The following is a 20,051-nucleotide window of genomic DNA, read 5'->3' on the forward strand; positions in this document are numbered from 1 at the left end:
ATACATTTATAATAATGAGACAAATGTGATACAAGTGAAGCATTTCATATTCTTTCTGTTCTATTTGTATTATAAGACTAATGTTAGCACCATTTCAAAGACAATCAATGATGCAATAAACATGTGAGCCTCAAACATGTCATATAAGTCCAGATTTATAGTCCAGTAAAGTTTTTATTAAAGCCATTACACAACTGTCTCTCACTATATCTCATGAAGGATGATACTCATAATTTTCTGATATGGCCTCTAGGTGGCAGATCTTAGTAATACAACTAACAGTTTCTACAGCCACTGTGACGGTTTAATGCACATCATTTTCCTTAAAATTCTATCAATTGTTGATTTTACAATATAATAATGTTGCCTTGATTTACAACAGTATCTTACTGCAGAAACTCTTTGCATTGCTGTTGTCAATTTCAAATAGCAATAAATTACAATTATCAATAGTATTTCTGACATTTGCTAATTTAGCAGATGCTGTTAATTCTAAGATACTTACAAAGGAGAAAAATACACACACACACACACACACACACACACACATATATATTATATATATATAAACAAGATGGTTGGTTTATGCTAATGTGGTTTTGGTGAGAAGCAGCATTGACCTTGTTTTCACATGCAAAACTTAACTTGTGACCACAGAGGTTAAGTTGCAATTAAAAATAATTCCACTGAATTATTTTTTTTTTTTATGAATCTTAGTGCTCTGTCTTTTTCTTCTCCTGCTTTCTTCTTGATGTTTTCCAGTATTTCAGCTTTTTCAGACTCATTTATTTCCTTCAGCTTCTCAATCAGAGAATCCATGTGCAGAAGTGTGAGCAGAGAATCAGTGTTGAGTGAGATCATCTGCAGAGTTTCCACACAGTGAAAAGCTTCATTTATCAGCTCTATTTTCACTTTCTCTAATTCTTGCAGTTCTTCTTCCAGCTTCTGGACCAGAGACACACTACCTCCAATTTTGTCTTATTTCTTCTTTAACTCTTCATATGTCCTCTTCTCTTTCTTTGTCTTTGTTACATATATTTTTGCTTCTTTGACGTGTTTGCTGTAGTGGCATTTATTTGTGCACACTGTACAGTGATCGTTTCTCATAGAACTGAACCATAAGAGATTTCTGACCCACCCACTATCTGGATAATGACAGTTCTCCTTACAGACGCTGCAGCAGATCGCCACACTGGCTTCAGAGCGATCAATATCAACCTTCTCTTTATAGGACACTTCAACTTCATACTCAAAGTTCTTATTTTCTTCTACATATTTCTTGTTCTTCTCCAGATATTCTTGAGTTTGTCATTTGAACATGTGCTTTTAGATTAGAGATATTTGCCTCCAGGTGTTTCCGTTTCTGCAACACATCTTGAGTCATCTTCAGGGATTTTGGTTTTATTGTGTCAAGAAACTTGAACAATCCTTCCATTCCTCTAAAACTGAGATTCCATGATAGTTCCAGCATTATTTCATGTTCTTCATAATCAGCTTCTGACTGAGAGTTGTTAAACAGGAAAAACACAGGCTGATTCTTGTCATTCACTGCACACTTGATTTCAGCCAGTTTAACAGCCGTCAGGGCATTAGGTTGAGCTCCAGTTGAGTGTGTGAAGAGCAAGACAATGTTTTCAGCAGTATCTCTTCCAAATAAAGACTGAATAGCATCAAATATATACAGTGAGGAAAATAAGTATTTGAACACCCTGCTATTTTGCAAGTTCTCCCACTTAGAAATCATGGAGGGGTCTGAAATTGTCATCGTAGGTGCATGTCCACTGTGAGAGACATAATCTAAAAAAAAAAATCCAGAAATCACAATGTATGATTTTTTAACTATTTATTTGTATGATACAGCTGCAAATAAGTATTTGAACACCTGAGAAAATCAATGTTAATATTTGGTACAGTAGCCTTTGTTTGCAATTACAGAGATCAAACGTGTCCTGTAGTTTTTCACCAGGTTTGCACACACTGCAGGAGGGATTTTGGCCCACTCCTCCACACAGATCTTCTCTAGATCAGTCAGGTTTCTGGGCTGTCGCTGAGAAACACGGAGTTTGAGCTCCCTCCAAAGATTCTCTATTGGGTTTAGGTCTGGAGACTGGCTAGGCCACGCCAGAACCTTGATATGCTTCTTACAGAGCCACTCCTTGGTTATCCTGGCTGTGTGCTTCGGGTCATTGTCATGTTGGAAGACCCAGCCTCGACCCATCTTCAATGCTCTAACTGAGGGAAGGAGGTTGTTCCCCAAAATCTCGCAATACATGGCCCCGGTCATCCTCTCCTTAATACAGTGCAGTCACCCTGTCCCATGTGCAGAAAAACACCCCTAAAGCATGATGCTACCACCCCCATGCTTCACAGTAGGGATGGTGTTCTTGGGATGGTACTCATCATTCTTCTTCCTCCAAACACGTTTAGTGGAATTATGACCAAAAAGTTCTATTTTGGTCTCATCTGACCATATGACTTTCTCCCATGACTCCTCTGGATCATCCAAATAGTCATTGGCAAACTTAAGACGGGCCTTGACATGTGCTGGTTTAAGCAGGGGAACCTTCAGTGCCATGCATGATTTCAAACCATGACGTCTTAGTGTATTACCAACAGTAACCTTGGAAACGGTGGTCCCAGCTCTTTTCAGGTCATTGACCAGCTCCTCCCGTGTAGTTCTGGGCTGATTTCTCACCTTTTTTAGGATCACTGAGACCCCACGAGGTGAGATCTTGCATGGAGCCCCAGTCCGAGGGAGATTGACAGTCATGTTTAGCTTCTTCCATTTTCTAATGATTGCTCCAACAGTGGACCTTTTTTCACCAAGCTGCTTGGCAATTTCCCCGTAGCCCTTTCCAGCCTTGTGGAGGTGTACAATTTTGTCTCTAGTGTCTTTGGACAGCTCTTTGGTCTTGGCCATGTTAGTAGTTGGATTCTTACTGACTGTATGGGGTGGACAGGTGTCTTTATGCAGCTAACGACCTCAAACAGGTGCATCTAATTTAGGATAATAAATGGAGTGGAGGTGGACATTTTAAAGGCAGACTAACAGGTCTTTGAGGGTCAGAATTCTAGCTGATAGACAGGTGTTCAAATACTTATTTGCAGCTGTATCATACAAATAAATAGTTAAAAAATCATATATTGTGATTTCTGGATTTTTTTTTTATACAGATTATGTCTCTCACAGTGGACATGCACCTACGATGACAATTTCAGACCCCTCCATGATTTCTAAGTGGGAGAACTTGCAAAATAGCAGGGTGTTCAAATACTTATTTTCCTCACTGTACATCTGTCTGTCAGAGAGTTGAGTCTGTGCTGCTCTAATCACCAGACACACTGCATCTATTTCATGAATCCCTTCAGCAGATTCACATAAACTAAGCAAACTCTCAGCGATCTGTTTATCAAGATCAACTCCACGAGTGTTTCCATATCCTGGTGTGTCGATGACTGTTAGATGGATTGGACTCTCTTGTGGATAAAACCCATAAACAGTGATGCTGGAGGTCTGACTGTGAGCTGATGTTCGGTCACTCTGATCATTTGTGATCTCAAACCAAACCTTCTCTTCTCTCTGAACACCCAACATGTAGTTGATCATCGCATTGATCAGGGTTGTTTTTCCTGCTCCTGTTTCTTCCACCATCAGAATGGTTTTATGAGGTTTGTTTTTGTCTCTCTCTCCAAAGGTCATTTTTCTATATGGTTTAGACTGATCAATATTGTCTGTCTTTGTTTGCAGAAGATATCGAGCAGGATTTCCATCTTTGATTAAGATGCTTTTCTTGATGAGATAATTTTTGTTCTGTATGTAAAGCATAGAAACAAAATAACAATAAAGATGGTCATGCATGAATGTTCTACAATGTCATATTTTGAAATCATCATCATATTATAAAACATCCCTGATATAATAAAGGCCCATTCACACTAATTCAAGCAAGAAAAGGTAAGCATTATACATTTATTATTTGTCATTTCCCCTCATATGGTAAATGCCAGATTAGAATTGATGTAATGTTTTCTGTTTACTTTTGTTTTTCATTTGCATCCCACACGTCTTCTGTGAGGCTAGGTTACTTAAAAATGCCCTTTAATGAGATGCTATAAGCAATGCTTTTCATGTGAACATCAGGGGACTCATTTATAAAACTGTGCGTAGGATCCTTACTAAAAGTGTACGTGCGCCCGAAAGCCAAAAATGGCGTACGACAGAACCTGCGCAGAATTCACTTTATAAATCCCAGTCAGCTGAAGATTGTGCGCACATGTGCGTCTCCTCCCCCGAAATAACCATATATAGATAGAACCATAGATCTTACAATGCTTAGTTTTACTATACATATCCTCATCTGCATATAATTTGCATATGCATATTCATCCACGTGATAACATGTTTAACGGTACAAGACATTTGGAAAACATGAGAAATGGATGTGCCGTCACATTACATTGATAAAAATCATTTAGTAGCCTATCCTTGCCTTGTTTTTGAATAAATAAATCAAATAGGCTATAAAATACATTTCAGAGAAAGATTTTCTCAATCATTTCCACTAGCCAAATAGTATTTTTTTTAATTGATTTATATTTTTAATGGAAACAGATAGGTCTTGTTGTGCATTATTTGCATGAAAATATCTTCTCAGACAATCTGCTATTATCATGATAAGCAATTCTCTCTGTAGTTCAAACATTAAAACACAGCACAGGAAAAGTTTTCAAAAGCATCGCATCCGCTACAAATATTTCTATTTATTGAATATAAAACATGTTGTAACTTCTCAGTAATGATTTCATAATTTAAGTGTTTAACTCCATTAATGAGAAAGGCATATTTAATCTAAATGTTTATATCAGAAGTAAAACATATTTAAATCATTATTTTATTTATTTAAACTGTTATTATGAACACTGTATTTATGATTAGGACTCATAATGAAGATTTACGGTTTTCCTTCATCTGCCGTTAGATAGGCTATATATGCGTCAGTTTCACTAACAGCCCAACGCGCTCATTTAAGAAGGGATGGATATTTGCTTCAAGTGATAGGCTTGGTGAGTAAATAATATTTGCATAATCTTTCTGTATATGTATAATTGTCTTTACATTCTCTGTCTAAAAGTCAGTGTTAATTTTGACAGCAAATTTTGATTTAGTTTTAGTCATAGTCTTTTGACTAAAATGCCATTTAGTTTGTCATATTTTAGTCATCTGAATTGTTTAGTCTAGTTTTAGTCGAGATTTTAGTCGACTAAATCTACTGTAGATTAAAATATAATGGGTTTAAATTGAAATGCATTAATTTAGAATTTCTCTAAAATTCCCAAACCCATATACTCCCAGAGAAAACATATATTAACCTGCTAATATGAATGATTTTAAAGTTTGAACATGCAATACACATACAGATTTAACTACTGTAACTTAAAAAAAAATATCTTAAAATTAAATAAAACCACTTTTCCTAAAGTAGAACACAGTCCCAGCTAACAAAAATATGTTCTAAGAACGTTGTGGGAACGTTGATTTGGAATGTTCTAAAAATGTTGAAATGTCCAGTTTGCTTAACGTTGCTGGAATGGTATTTTAATGTTAGAAAAACATTGCTGGAACGTTAGCATAATGTTGCTGGAACGTTATCTTAAGGTTAGCATAACGTTGCTGGAACGTTAGCATAACGTTGCTGGAACGTTAGCATAATGTTGCTGGAACGTTATCTTAAGGTTAGCATAACGTTGCTGTAACGTTAGCATAACGTTACTGTAACGTTAGCATAATGTTGCTGGAACGTTATCTTAAGGTTAGCATAACGTTGCTGGAACATTGTCTTAACGTTTGCATAACGTTATCTTAAGGTTAGCATAACATTGCTGGAACATTATCTTAAGGTTTGCATAACGTTACTGGAACATTATCTTAAGGTTAGCGTAACGTTGCTAGAACGTTAGCACAACATTGCTGGAACATTATCTTAAGGTTAGCATAACGTTCATGGAATATTATCTTAAGGTTAGCATAATGTTTATGGAATGTTATCTTAAGGTTTGCATAACGTTGCTGGAACATTATCTTAAGGTTAGCATAACGTTGCTGGAACGTTAGAACAACATTGCTGGAACATTTTTAAGGTTAGCATAACGTTCATGGAATGTTATCTTAAGGTTAGCATAATGTTTATGGAACGTTATATTAAGGTTTGCATAACGTTGCTGGAACGTTATCTTAAGGTTAGCATAATGTTCATGGAACATTATCTTAAGGTTTGCATAACGTTGCTGGAACGTTATATTAAGGTTAGCATAACGTTGCCGGAACGTTAGCACAACATTGCTGGAACATTCATAAAGGTTAGCATAACGTTCATGGAATGTTATCTTAAGGTTAGCATAACATTGCCATAATGTTGCTGGAACATTAGCATAACGTTGCTGGAACATTATCTTAAGGTTAGCATAACGTTGCCAGAACATTAGCACAACATTGCTGGAACATTCTTAAGGTTAGTATAACGTTCATGGAATGTTATCTTAAGGTTAGCATAACATTCATGCAACATTATCTTAAGGTTAGCATAACATTGCAAGAACATTGGCATAACATTGCTGGAACATTAGCATAACATTGCTAGAACATCATCTTAAGGTAAGCATAACGTTCCTGCAACGTTCTTTCCCCCAAAATGTTATTAACAATACAACATTCAAAGAACATTAAAATGTCCACTTTCTTTCAAGTTAAAATGTTATTTTAAGGTATAAAAAAATTCTGCACCATTCGTCCAACTTAATTTTTTTATTAACACAACCATGTGAATTATAAGCACACACTTTTACAGCACATCAAAAAGTAGAAAATTTCATGATTATCATACATTTTAAACGCTACATTATAGCTTAAAAAACAACAACAAATATTTTCATATAAACATTTAAATGAAATGAAAACGGTGTTTAAGAGTTAGTTCACCAAAAAAAAAATTGTCAGTAATCACTCTCCCTCATGTTATTCTAACCCCGTAAGACTGCTGTTCATTTTCAGAACACAAATGAAGATATTTTTGATGAAATCTGAGAGCTGGCTCACTCCTCTACTAAAAGCGACCTGAGATTGAATGCATTGAAAAGCCCTCACACTACTCGTATACTGGGAGAGAGATAAGACAAAAGAGCTGCACGATTCATCTTTAAAAAAATGTGATCTCGATTCAAACGCCCACACGATCTGCTACCATTTCGTCTGTCTATTAAACCTTTGACAAAATCATATCGCAACATTTAAAGCTGTGCTGACTAGGGCTGAAACGATTAGTCGACATTGTCGACAACGTCGACAATAAAAAATTGTCGACAAATATCTTTGTTGTTGAGTAGTCGTTTGATCCCACGTGACCTAATGTAAGGGCCTGCAATATCGTGATTTGACCGCTACGGCGCTGTAGCGCTAGAGTGTAATGCAGCCGTTACAAATGCGGTAGAAGAAAACACAGCGCGAATTATGACGGAGTGCAAACGAATCCGAACCTGATCCGAACTAGCAAGGTGTGTGAAAGTTTCACAAAACTTCAAACCAAGAATATACTGTCGTGTGTAATACATGCAAGGCAAAACTTGCTTTTCACGGGAGCGCAACATGCATGTTAAAGCACTTAAAGAGGAAACACCCCGGCACGAGACGAGCCGGTGAGAGCTGAATGTTCTCCAGCTGGAGTTAAATAACTAGCAGTAAATCTCTTTTTAGAGAATGCAATACTACTAATACTAGCAATAATATTAACAATAATAATATAATTACAGTAATGTGATGATTTATTTTTGCATAGAATAAAGCTTGATCGAGCTTAGGAGTCAGAGCTGTTTTTATTATTGTAACACTATTAGGTATTACAGTCTTATCACTTGCCTGTATTTTGTTCTATATTCATGAAGACTTACACAAGGAGATGTTATGAAGAATATCATGTCAGTTACTTTTTTATTCTGTAAATTAAAAGGTGAATGAGTGTCTCTGTCAGCTCAGCTCAATTGTCATGTCATTTTTTATTCTTATAATAATAATAATTGTTTGCAGTTTAAGTTTTTCTGTAATGCAGCTTATTATTTTTTTTTGTTTAGTTTTTCTATTGAAAGAGAACAGAATATTTAACCAATGCTTAGAGAGCATTTGTGTGTGATTTGAGTTGGACAGAAATCTGAAAACTTAAAGAGAATGACCTGTTTAGTTGCTCAAAGTTCATTAAAACAACCATTTCAAAAGCTGAAGTGATTTTCTTTTTTTATATTAGTTAGAATATGTATAACTCAGTGTTTTAACTAATTGAAAAAGCTGAATAATCGTTCCAAACTTAATGATTAGTCGGCGAAATAATCGACGATTAGTCGATTAATCGTTCTAATAATCGTTAGATTAATCGATTATCAAAATAATCGTTTGTTGCAGCCCTAGTGCTGACCCAGAGTCGTCATGAAACAGCTTCACAAACAATCTTTTCAACCTCATAGTATCATTATTTCTGTGATACAATAGTTCAAATTATCATAGAAGTACTTGGATAAAAGTTTAAATTTCAAATATAAACACTGATGTTTATGATAACGATCAAAATAGAGTAAAGCCCCAATCACACCTAACGCGTTTTTCCGGTTTGAAAAAGCGAGGAGCACAGCACTGCCTCAATCACACAGAACGAGCAGTGAACTGCGTTTTTTTGTTGCTAGGCAAACACTGAAACAGCTGTCCTGTCAGTCAAGTAAACGTCAAATCAGCCTTTTATAAACTCCGTTTATTTTCTGTTAACATTGTGGTAGTTACGATTCGTGAAGTTGTTAAGCTCCTGGTAACCCGCGAGAGCACCACAAGTTTATCCTCCATCATCACATTCTCTGGTGTTCACTACAACGGAAGACCCGCCTCTCCATTCATTCGATTCGAGTTGATTTTATTTTCAACTCCAAAAACATGAGGCGCAGCCGGCGGTTAAACGCGAGGCGCCTGGGGCGCATAAACAGCGCGCAGAACGTGCACTGCCATAGGAAATCAATTGAAAAAAGGCGCCTCTCACTTCCAAAAATGCGTTAGGTGTGATTGGCCCCTTAAAATAACGCATTTATCGATCATATTGTTTCGCCACAAGATGGGGACAAGTGCCTGTTACAAAATGTATTTGTTATCGAATCATTTATTAAAGAGAATGTAGTACTAACTGTATGATGCTTCTGAAATAAGTCAGAAAGATGTGATGAATTGTTTTTGTAAATATGACTTATCTTATACATCATTTAGCCTATACAGTCTGTATTTAAGTGTATGATTTAACATTTTCTGATGGTCTAGTGTTAAAAAATAAAATAAAAAATCGCAATATCGAATTGCAATTCTTAAAAAAAATCGTAATACCAGCAGTATCAGCACCCAAGTATCGTGATAGTATCGAATCGGGAGATAGTTGTATCGTCCCGGCCCTAGAGTTCACTAGAGCAGCGAGAAGATGACGCATATGGGTCTCGATGTAGTGCGGAACTTTTGTGAACTCACTCAGAGGCCCACACATAAGAAAATTAATACATTTTTGCACACAAAAATTATTGTCATCACTTGATGAACTTGAGGTTGAGCCAGTCACTTGGACTATTTTAACAATGTCTTTACTAACTTTCTGGGCAGAAAAGGCAGAATGAAATTGCCTAGAAGACTATGGAGGAGTGAGCCAGCTCTCATATTTCATCAAAAATATCTTAATTTGTGTTCTGAAGATTAACGGAAGTCTTAAAGGATAATTCCGGTATTTAGCACTTTAAGACTCTTTTCTGGTTTGTTTTGGATGAACTAGAGCGGTGGACGATGGGTCCTGTCTCGACTCTTGACTCGTTTAGAGTCGCCTTTGACGGCTTCAGAGTCGCTGGCTACCGGCATGCACAAACATGTCCTTAAAACAACCCTTAACGTTCGTTGTCAAAACTGTGCAACTCACCGAGTGGTTAGTGGTGTTCATTGATGTTCCAAAACAAGTAGCGTAGCGAAATACATTTTCTGTCGTGTTTTATTTGGCATTTTGTAAAATCCCATTGATTTCTGTTGGAGGACTCATTGCTCGTTGATATTACTGCGCTTCAGACTCAAATATCGAGCGGTTGTGAGGTATCTGAAAAAATAGTTCCACTATAGCAAATAACACGGATTGAAATCATACATTGTGCTAATATATTTGTTTTTAATCATCAACGAACACCACTAACCAGTCGGTGAGTTGCAGTTTTGAAAACGAACGTTAAGGGTTGTTTTAAGGACATGTTAGTGTATGCCTGTAGCCAGCCACTCTGAAGCGGTCAAAGGCGACTCTAAACGAGTCAAGAGTCGAGACAGGACCCATCGTCCACCACTCTAGTTCATCCAAAACAAACCAGAAAATAGACTCAAAGTGCTAAATACCGGAATTATCCTTTAAAGGATTAGTTCACCCTAAAATGAAAATTTCCTACTAATTTACTCACCCCAATGCCATCCAAGATATCCATGTTTTTCTTTCCTCAGTGGGTGAGAAATTATGTTTTTTGAGGAAAACATTTCTGGATTTTTCTTCTAACAATGTACTTCATTGGTTACCATCGTTTTTAAGTCCAAATTAATGCAGTTTCAAAAGTCTTTGAAGTGTTTAAACGGGCTGTACGCGATCACAGCTAAAGAAGAGGTTGTTATCTAGCGAAAAGATAGGTAATTTTTTTAAAAATATATAATTTAAAGACTTTTTACCTTCAATAGTTCAGATTGAGCTGATCAACAAATGGACAGGGAACTACGTCATCACGTTGAAAGGTCACAACGGCACCGGCAGAAGTACCGCCCCACTGTTTACAATGCGACCGTACGTAGGAGGATAGTTCAAATAGTATTGTTTGCTATTATATATATAGTAATAGTATTCAGTGAATATGAATAGTAAATGAATAACATTCTGATGAATATGAATAGTAGCTCAAATAGTATTGCCGGCGCGACCTTTCAACGTGATGACGTAGTTCCCTGTCCGTTTGATGATCAGCTCAATCCGAACTATTGAAGGTAAAAAGTCTATTAATTATTAAAAAAATTTAAAATGACCTATCGTTTCGCTAGATAACAACCTCTTCTTCAGCTGTGATCGCGTACAGCCCGTTTAAACACTTCAAAGACTTTTGAAACTGCATTGATTTTTTGCTTAAAAACGATGGTCACCAATGAAGTCTGTTGTTAGAAGAAAAATCCAGAAATGTTTTCCTCAAAAAACATAATTTCTCTCCCACTGAGGAAAGAAAGACATGGATATCTTGGATGGCATTGGGGTGAGTAAATTATTCGGAAATTTTCATTTTGGGGTGAACTAATCCTTTAAGGGGTTGGAACAACATTAGGGTGTATAAATTACTGACAGAATATACATTTTTGGGTGAACTAACCCTTAAATATAAGTAGTGTGGGGGTGCCAAACTAGCACTGTGGTCCAGTCTCTTCGTGCTGTGATCCAGTCTCTTCATGCCCCATCTGGAAAGTGAACAGATTGACTGATGTTACTAATGGTGATTTATTATTTCATAAACATTTAATAATAACAGTGTGACTACTCCATAAATGTTAACCCTTAAGTTATTTAGGCTGTGCTTTGAGTACTATAAATATTAAACCACACAAGATTAAAATGTAGTTTACAAATGTTATACAATGGAAAGGTTCAATAACACATTGTAAAGGATTAGCTACACCTGAAAATGAAAACTTCTATCAATGAGGGGAAAAGTAAGATAATGTGCATCAAAATTCTTTACCTGCTAAACTTTTCTAATTTGTACTAATTTGCCATACTATGGAAGTAGGAATATAATACTTTCAATTGTATGACAATAGCAGCATTGAGAAATGTCTTCTGAAGCTATTATAATAAAATTATAAAAATCTATAAACCAGGGCTTGGCATTAACCCTGGTCTTGTAAGTTATTTGTCCTTTGGACAAATAAATCGTTCATTCACTTGTAAAAAAAAGAAAAAGAAAAAAAAGCAGCTTGTCCAGGAATATATATTTTTTTAAGTAACTTAAGGTTATTAATCGGTGTGTAACGTTAACAGTCAAGTTAACGTTACGTTACCTGCGAATTAAGCGGTTGCGTGACATTCATGTTAATACTAATGTTAGGCATAAATGGCATTATAAAACCCCAATTTGCCCTCCAGGTGGGCATTCCGTCACGTGAAAACTATGAATTAACCGTCCAGTGAATATTTTTAAGTTAATTACTTTTAAGATAATTTATAGTTTACTTCCATTCACATTGAAAAATTGCCAGCAAAACCTTTACAAAACCTCTAATCAACACATAAGATTAAAAGCCTAAACTTTACAGCTAAAGTCTAATCAACCTAACCTTACCTAAAGTAACGTTAACTTAAGTTAGTTAACGTTAGCCTAAAAGTTGAGATGCTAACTGACTTTTCCCGAAGACGCACTATACCATTTCTATAAAGTAAATATTCAACGGAAGCGTGTCATTTACATGAAAGAATGTGTCAGAAACATTTGTATGTACTATTTGTGTAATTTTGGTGACTAAACTTACCTGAAATTAGCGAAGACAACAGTGAGAGACGGAGCTGCTGCTTGTCGTCACTTGAGCTTCTCGTCAGTTGAGCTTCCCGCCCGTTTCTATAGCAACTCCAGTTCAAATCTGGTTCAAATGCAACTCGAGTGCGCGCGCCAATTAAAAGACGTAGAAGTCTCGCGTCATTTACATAAAAGAAGAATTGATGGAGGGAATTATTTGATAATCAGATAAAATATCCTGAAATGTGAGGTTAACATTTAAGTGTATAGGCTAGTGGCCATCACCAAACTGTAAACGGAATGAGTATATGAAGCATGAGTGTAAAACAATGTACAATTTATATAATAGGTTATAATAGGCTATAATATAATGTAAAATATAATAGCCTATTATATTACATAGCTTTATAAATGGTAAACGTGGTGTTGAAATAAAATTGCAAAAACATTTATTGAAAACTAAACATGATATAAGGCATGAATATATTTTGTGAAATACCGGTATACACAATATGTAGGCTAGACATTTACAGATGTAACATGAGGAACAATTTAAAAGATTTATGTTCAATGTATTTTGAAATAATATATTTTCAAAATGTATTTCAATATATTTAACAGTGCTTCACATATGTGAATAGCATATCTATCTATACATCTATAAATTATGGGAAGGTCTGTCTGTCTGTCTGTTAACAACATTTTCAAACTTGACAGGTTTTTTGCTACGGGCACAAGTAAGTGCAGTGTAAAGTTTGACATAGTTTGGATTAGAAATGTAAAAGATATTGTTAAATATATGGGTAAAAGAAGGTAATTGTTTAAAAATAAACATTCTGGCATAAACACTCTGTCAGCTACACTGTTTACTTCTGAATATTGTTTTTTATTCACAGCTTTTCTCAGAGTTCACTGTGTAGCCTGCCTGAATCGTGTAGTTAAATTTTCCTTGGTGCTTTCTTCCATGCATAAATAAAAATGTCACTGAACCTTTGCTGTGTAATTGTAACAATCAGCACTCAAACACACCTAAACAACAATTATTAAAAACACACACAAAAACTGATTTTGCACGGGCACTTTGCCATCATTTGTAGTAGCTATTCACACACTGTTTGCTCAAGCGTAGCGTTTTCTCTGAGTTCACTGTGTAGCCTGCTCCCTGAATCATCACGCTTACTCATTAGTGGATGTTCTGAATCTGTAAGTCAGCTATGCTGTTTACTTATGAATATTATATTTCATTCTGGTGTGCTTAACGTTATCACTACTGTGTAATAGTAGCTTATGCTATTCACCAACTAAACATATCCTATTCAATGCGTTCACAATTCTCTTTCACGGGCATCATTTGTAGTAGCCTTTTCACAAACTGTTTTTACTCAAGCGTAGCGTTTTCTCAGACTTCACTGTGTAGTCTGCTCCCTGCATTGTGTAGTTCAATTTTCCACATGTTTTATGTCATTATTTCAGGATCAGTATTTGCTTTCTACCATACACAAATAAAAATGTCACTGAACTTTTGCTGTGTAATTGTAACAAGGAGCACTCAAACACACCAAAACAACAATTACTAAAAAAACTGATTTTGCACAGGCATTTTGCACTAGTTAATATTAATTTATTAATAGGCTATATAGTGCTGGTTTATTGGGGTGATGTTATAAACTACTGTGATGTTTAAAATGATTATATGGATATAGTCATTATACAAATCTAGTGATTGTAAACTAATGTTAAGAAGCGCACATTTGTTAACGAGTGTACTTAACATTGAGAATGTTCAGCAAACAACATGTTCCCAGAACGTTTTATGATAGCCTAAATATAACATTCAGAAAATCAACGTTATGAGAACTTTCATCCATCACAACATAACGTCATAAAGACGTTTCAAGAACCTTGTTCTAAGAACATTTTCTATCAACGTTATGAGAACGTTCATCCATCACAACATAACGTCATAAAGACGTTCCAAGAACCTTGTTCTAAGAACGTTTTCTATCAACGTTATGAGAACGTTCATCCATCACAACATAACGTCATAAAGACGTTCCAAGAACCTTGTTCTAAGAACGTTTTCTATCAACTTTATGAGAACGTTCATCAATCACAACATAACATCATAAAGACGTTCCAAGAACCTTGTTCTAAGAACATTTTCTATCAACGTTATGAGAACTTTCATTAATCACAACATAATGTCATAAAGACGTTCCAAGAACCTTGTTCTAAGAACGTTTTCTATCAACGTTATGAGAACTTTCATCAATCACAAATAATATCATAAAGACGTTCCAAGAACCTTGTTCTAAGAACATTTTCTATCAACGTTATGAGAACTTTCATTAATCACAACATAATGTCATAAAGACGTTCCAAGAACCTTGTTCTAAGAACATTTTCTATCAACGTTATGAGAACTTTCATTAATCACAACATAATGTCATAAAGACGTTCCAAGAACCTTGTTCTAAGAACATTTTCTATCAACGTTATGAGAACTTTCATTAATCACAACATAATGTCATAAAGACGTTCCAAGAACCTTGTTCTAAGAACATTTTCTATCAACGTTATGAGAACTTTCATCAATCACAACATAATGTCATAAAGACGTTCCAAGAACCTTGTTCTAAGAACGTTTTCTATCAACGTTATGAGAACTTTCATCAATCACAAATAATATCATAAAGACGTTCCAAGAACCTTGTTCTAAGAACGTTTTCTATCAACGTTATGAGAACTTTCATCAATCACAAATAATATCATAAAGACGTTCCAAGAACCTTGTTCTAAGAACGTTTTCTATCAATGTTATGAGAACGTTCATCCATCACAACATAACATCATAAAGACGTTCCAAGAACCTTGTTCTAAGAACGTTTTCAATCAACGTTATGAGAACTTTCATCAATCACAAATAACGTCATAAAGACGTTCCAAGAACCTTGTTCTAAGAACGTTTCAATCAACGTTATGAGAACTTTCATCAATCACAAATAATATCATAAAGACGTTCCAAAAACCTTGTTCTAAGAACATTTTCTATCAACGTTATGAGAACTTTCATCCATCACAACATAACGTCATAAAGACGTTCCAATAACCTTGTTCTAAGAACATTTTCTATCAACGTTATGAGAACTTTCATCCAGCACAAATAACGTCATAAAGACGTTCCAAGAACCTTGTTCTAAGAATGTTTTCTATCAACTTTATGAGAACGTTCATCAATCACAACATAACATCATAAAGACGTTCCAAGAACCTTGTTCTAAGAACATTTTCTATCAACGTTATGAGAACTTTCATTAATCACAACATAACATCATAAAGACGTTCCAAGAACCTTGTTCTAAGAACGTTTTCTATCAACGTTATGAGAACTTTCATCAATCACAAATTAATAATATAAAGACGTTCCAAGTACCTTGTTCTAAGAACGTTTTCTATCAACGTTATGAGAACTTTCATCAATCACAAATTAATAATATAAAGACGTTCCAAGTACCTTGTTCTAAGAACGTTTTCTATCAACGTTATGAGAACTTTCATCAATCACAAATAATATCATAAAGACGTTCCAAGAACCTTGTTCTAAGAACGTTTTCTATCAATGTTATGAGAACGTTCATCCATCACAAATAATATCATAAAGACGTTCCAAGAACCTTGTTCTAAGAACGTTTTCTATCAATGTTATGAGAACGTTCATCCATCACAACATAACGTCATAAAGACGTTCCAAGAACCTTGTTCTAAGAACGTTTTCTATCAACGTTATGAGAACTTTCATCAATCACAAATAACGTCATAAAGACGTTCCAAGAACATTGTTCTAAGAACGTTTTCTATCAACGTTATGAGAACGTTCATCCATCACAAATAATATCATAAAGACGTTCCAAAAACCTTGTTCTAAGAACGTTTTCTATCAACGTTATGAGAACGTTCATCAATCACAAATAACGTCATAAAGACGTTCCAAGAACCTTGTTCTAAGAACGTTTTCTATCAACGTTATGAGAACTTTCATCCATCACAACATAACGTCATAAAGACATTCCAAGAACCTTGTTCTAAGAACATTTTCTATCAACGTTATGAGAACGTTCATCCATCACAACATAACGTCATAAAGACGTTCCAAGAACCTTGTTCTAAGAACATTTTCTATCAACGTTATGAGAACATTCATCCATCACAACATAACGTCATAAAGACGTTCCAATAACCTTGTTCTAAGAACGTTTTCTATCAACGTTATGAGAACTTTCATCCAGCACAAATAACGTCATAAAGACGTTCCAAGAACCTTGTTCTAAGAACGTTTTCTATCAAATTTATGAGAACGTTCATCAATCACAACATAACATCATAAAGACGTTCCAAGAACCTTGTTCTAAGAACGTTTTCTATCAACGTTATGAGAACTTTCATCAATCACAAATAATATCATAAAGACGTTCCAAGAACCTTGTTCTAAGAACGTTTTCTATCAATGTTATGAGAACGTTCATCCATCACAACATAACATCATAAAGACGTTCCAAGAACCTTGTTCTAAGAACGTTTTCTATCAACGTTATGAGAACCTTCATCCATCACAACATAACGTCATAAATATGTTCCAAGAAACTTGTTCTAAGAACGTTTTCAATCAACGTTATGAGAACTTTCATCCATCACAACCTAACGTCATAAAGACGTTCCAAGAACCTTGTTCTAAGAATATTTTGTATCAACGTTATGAGAACATTCATCAATCACAACATAACATCATAAAGACGTTCCAAGAACCTTGTTCTAAGAACGTTTTCTATCAACGTTATGAGAACGTTCATCAATCACAAATAACGTCATAAAGACGTTCCAAGAACCTTGTTCTAAGAACGTTTTCTATCAACGTTATAAGAACGTTCATCCATCACAACATAACATCATAAAGACGTTCCAAGAACCTTGTTCTAAGAACGTTTTCTATCAACGTTATGAGAACTTTCATCAATCACAAATAACGTCATAAAGACGTTCCAAGAACCTTGTTCTAAGAATGTTTTCTATCAACGTTATGAGAACATTCATCAATCACAACATAACATCATAAAGACATTCCAAGAACCTTGTTCTAAGAACGTTTTCTATCAACGTTATGAGAACTTTCATCAATCACAACATAACATCATAAAGACATTCCAAGAACCTTGTTCTAAGAACGTTTTCTATCAACGTTATGAGAACTTTCATCAATCACAAATAATATCATAAAGACGTTCCAAGAACCTTGTTCTAAGAACGTTTTCTATCAGTGTTATGAGAACGTTCATCCATCACAACATAACGTCATAAAGACGTTCCAAGAACCTTGTTCTAAGAACATTTTTTATTAACGTTATGAGAACGTTCATCCATCACAACATAACGTCATAAAGACGTTCCAAGAACCTTGTTCTAAGAACGTTTTCTATCAACGTTATGAGAACTTTCATCAATCACAAATAACATCATAAAGACGTTCCAAGAACCTTGTTCCAAGAACGTTTTCTATCAACGTTATGATAACGTTCATCAATCACAACATAACATCATAAAGACGTTCCAAGAACCTTGTTCTAAGAACGTTTTCTATCAACGTTATGAGAACTTTCATCAATCACAAATATTGTCATAAAGACTTTCCAAGAACCTTGTTCTAAGAACGTTTTCTATCAACGTTATGAGAACGTTCATCAATCACAAATAACATCATAAAGACGTTCCAAGAACCTTGTTCTAAGAACGTTTTCTATCAACGTTATGAGAACGTTCATCCATCACAACATAACATCATAAAGACGTTCCAAGAACCTTGTTCTAAGAACGTTTTCTATCAACGTTATGAGAATGTTCATCAATCACAACATAACATCATAAAGACGTTCCAAGAACCTTGTTCTAAGAACGTTTTCTATCAACGTTATGAGAACGTTCATCAATCACAAATAACGTCATGAAGACGTTCCAAGAACCTTGTTCTAAGAACGTTTTCCATCAACGTTATGAGAACCGTTCATCAATCACAAATAACGTAAAAAAAACGTTCCAAGAACCTTGTTCTAAGAACGTTTTCCATCAACGTTATGAGAACCGTTCATCAATCACAAATAACGTCAAAAAAACGTTCCAAGAACCTTGGTCTAAGAACGTTTTCTATCAACGTTATGAGAACGTTCATCCATCACAACATAACGTCATAAAGACGTTCCAAGAACCTTGTTCTAAGAACGTTTTATATCAACGTTATGAGAACGTTCATCAATCACAAATAACGTCATAAAGACGTTCCAAGGACCTTGTTCTAAGAACGTTTTCTATCAACGTTATGAGAATGTTCATCAATCACAAATAACGTCATAAAGACGTTCCAAGAACCTTGTTCTAAGAACGTTTTCTATCAACGTTATGAGAACGTTCATCAATCAAAAATAACGTCATAAAGACGTTCCAAGAACCTTGTTCTAAGAACGTTTTTTTCTCAACGTTACAAGAACGTTAATAACGTTGTATGAACGTTCCGAAAACATTATTTTAATCACGTTTTGTACTAACATTTACACAACTTTTAAAGAACGTTAGTGAAAGTTCTGGGAACGTTCCCTGTTAGCTGGGGTCTTCTTTTCAATGAATGATATATGCAATCCTTTATAACTACTTGCATAGCCTACATCATTCTCTATTCTTTCAAGCAGACATATTTATTCGTATGAATTAAATATAATTAATCCTTATTAAAGCTATTAATGAGCAATGAATGCTTTTCTATTTTTCTTTTGTTGCTTGATCAAGGACACATCAGGTTTATTACTCACTGTCACTTAAAGACATCGAATCATGTCCAATGACATGCGGATCCAATTGCACTGATGCACATGCGATACACTCACAACTGTTTAAGACATAACCGACATAATTTACGTGAATACTCTCCAAAACTGACATTTAGACATAATGTTGTGTGTATTTGTCCATTCAGACACGAAAGAGAGCTCAATCCAGTACTCGCGCGCTGTATAGACTAGGTGTCTATGTGAATGGCTGCACGCTTCGGGTCGGGTGTGTGCGCACAGAAAACCGTACCGAATATAGCACTTTTTTGCGTCGTCACTCTTATTCAGATCTACATGTCTGCTCTACTCATTCTCCCAGACGTTTACATGTTTTAACCTTTTATGAGAGATGCAGCGCATGCCAACTCGTGTGCCGCTGGGTAGATCAGCACGTCACAGTACAAATGTGCGCATCTACCACAAATGCAGGACATCAGACTGGATCGCTTTCCAAATCGTCACTATCTAACATTTTCGTCTAGTTTTTATTCGTTGACGAAAATGTCAATAGATTTAGTTTTTATTTAGTTATCGTCTCGTTTTCCTCTGTGAAAAAATGTCGTTGACGAAAATAATGACGAAAATTATTCGTCAACGAAATTAACA

The 20,051-nt window shown here is 35.3% G+C and overlaps 2 protein-coding genes across 2 annotated transcripts in view; one reads left to right on the plus strand and one right to left on the minus strand.

Moving 5' to 3' along the window:
• LOC311075333 (uncharacterized protein) overlaps positions 1-20,051 on the plus strand; it is a 467,028-nt gene that overhangs the window by 262,442 nt on the left and 184,535 nt on the right. The window lies entirely within an intron of this gene.
• The window catches only part of LOC311075017 (uncharacterized protein), a gene marked incomplete at both ends in the record, with an annotated part of 124,662 nt that overhangs the window by 102,156 nt on the left and 2,455 nt on the right, over positions 1-20,051 (minus strand). The window lies entirely within an intron of this gene.

The sequence above is a fragment of the Abramis brama genome (assembly GCF_963993115.1).
Source record: "Abramis brama genome assembly, chromosome: 24".
NCBI classification, from domain to species: domain Eukaryota; kingdom Metazoa; phylum Chordata; class Actinopteri; order Cypriniformes; family Leuciscidae; genus Abramis; species Abramis brama.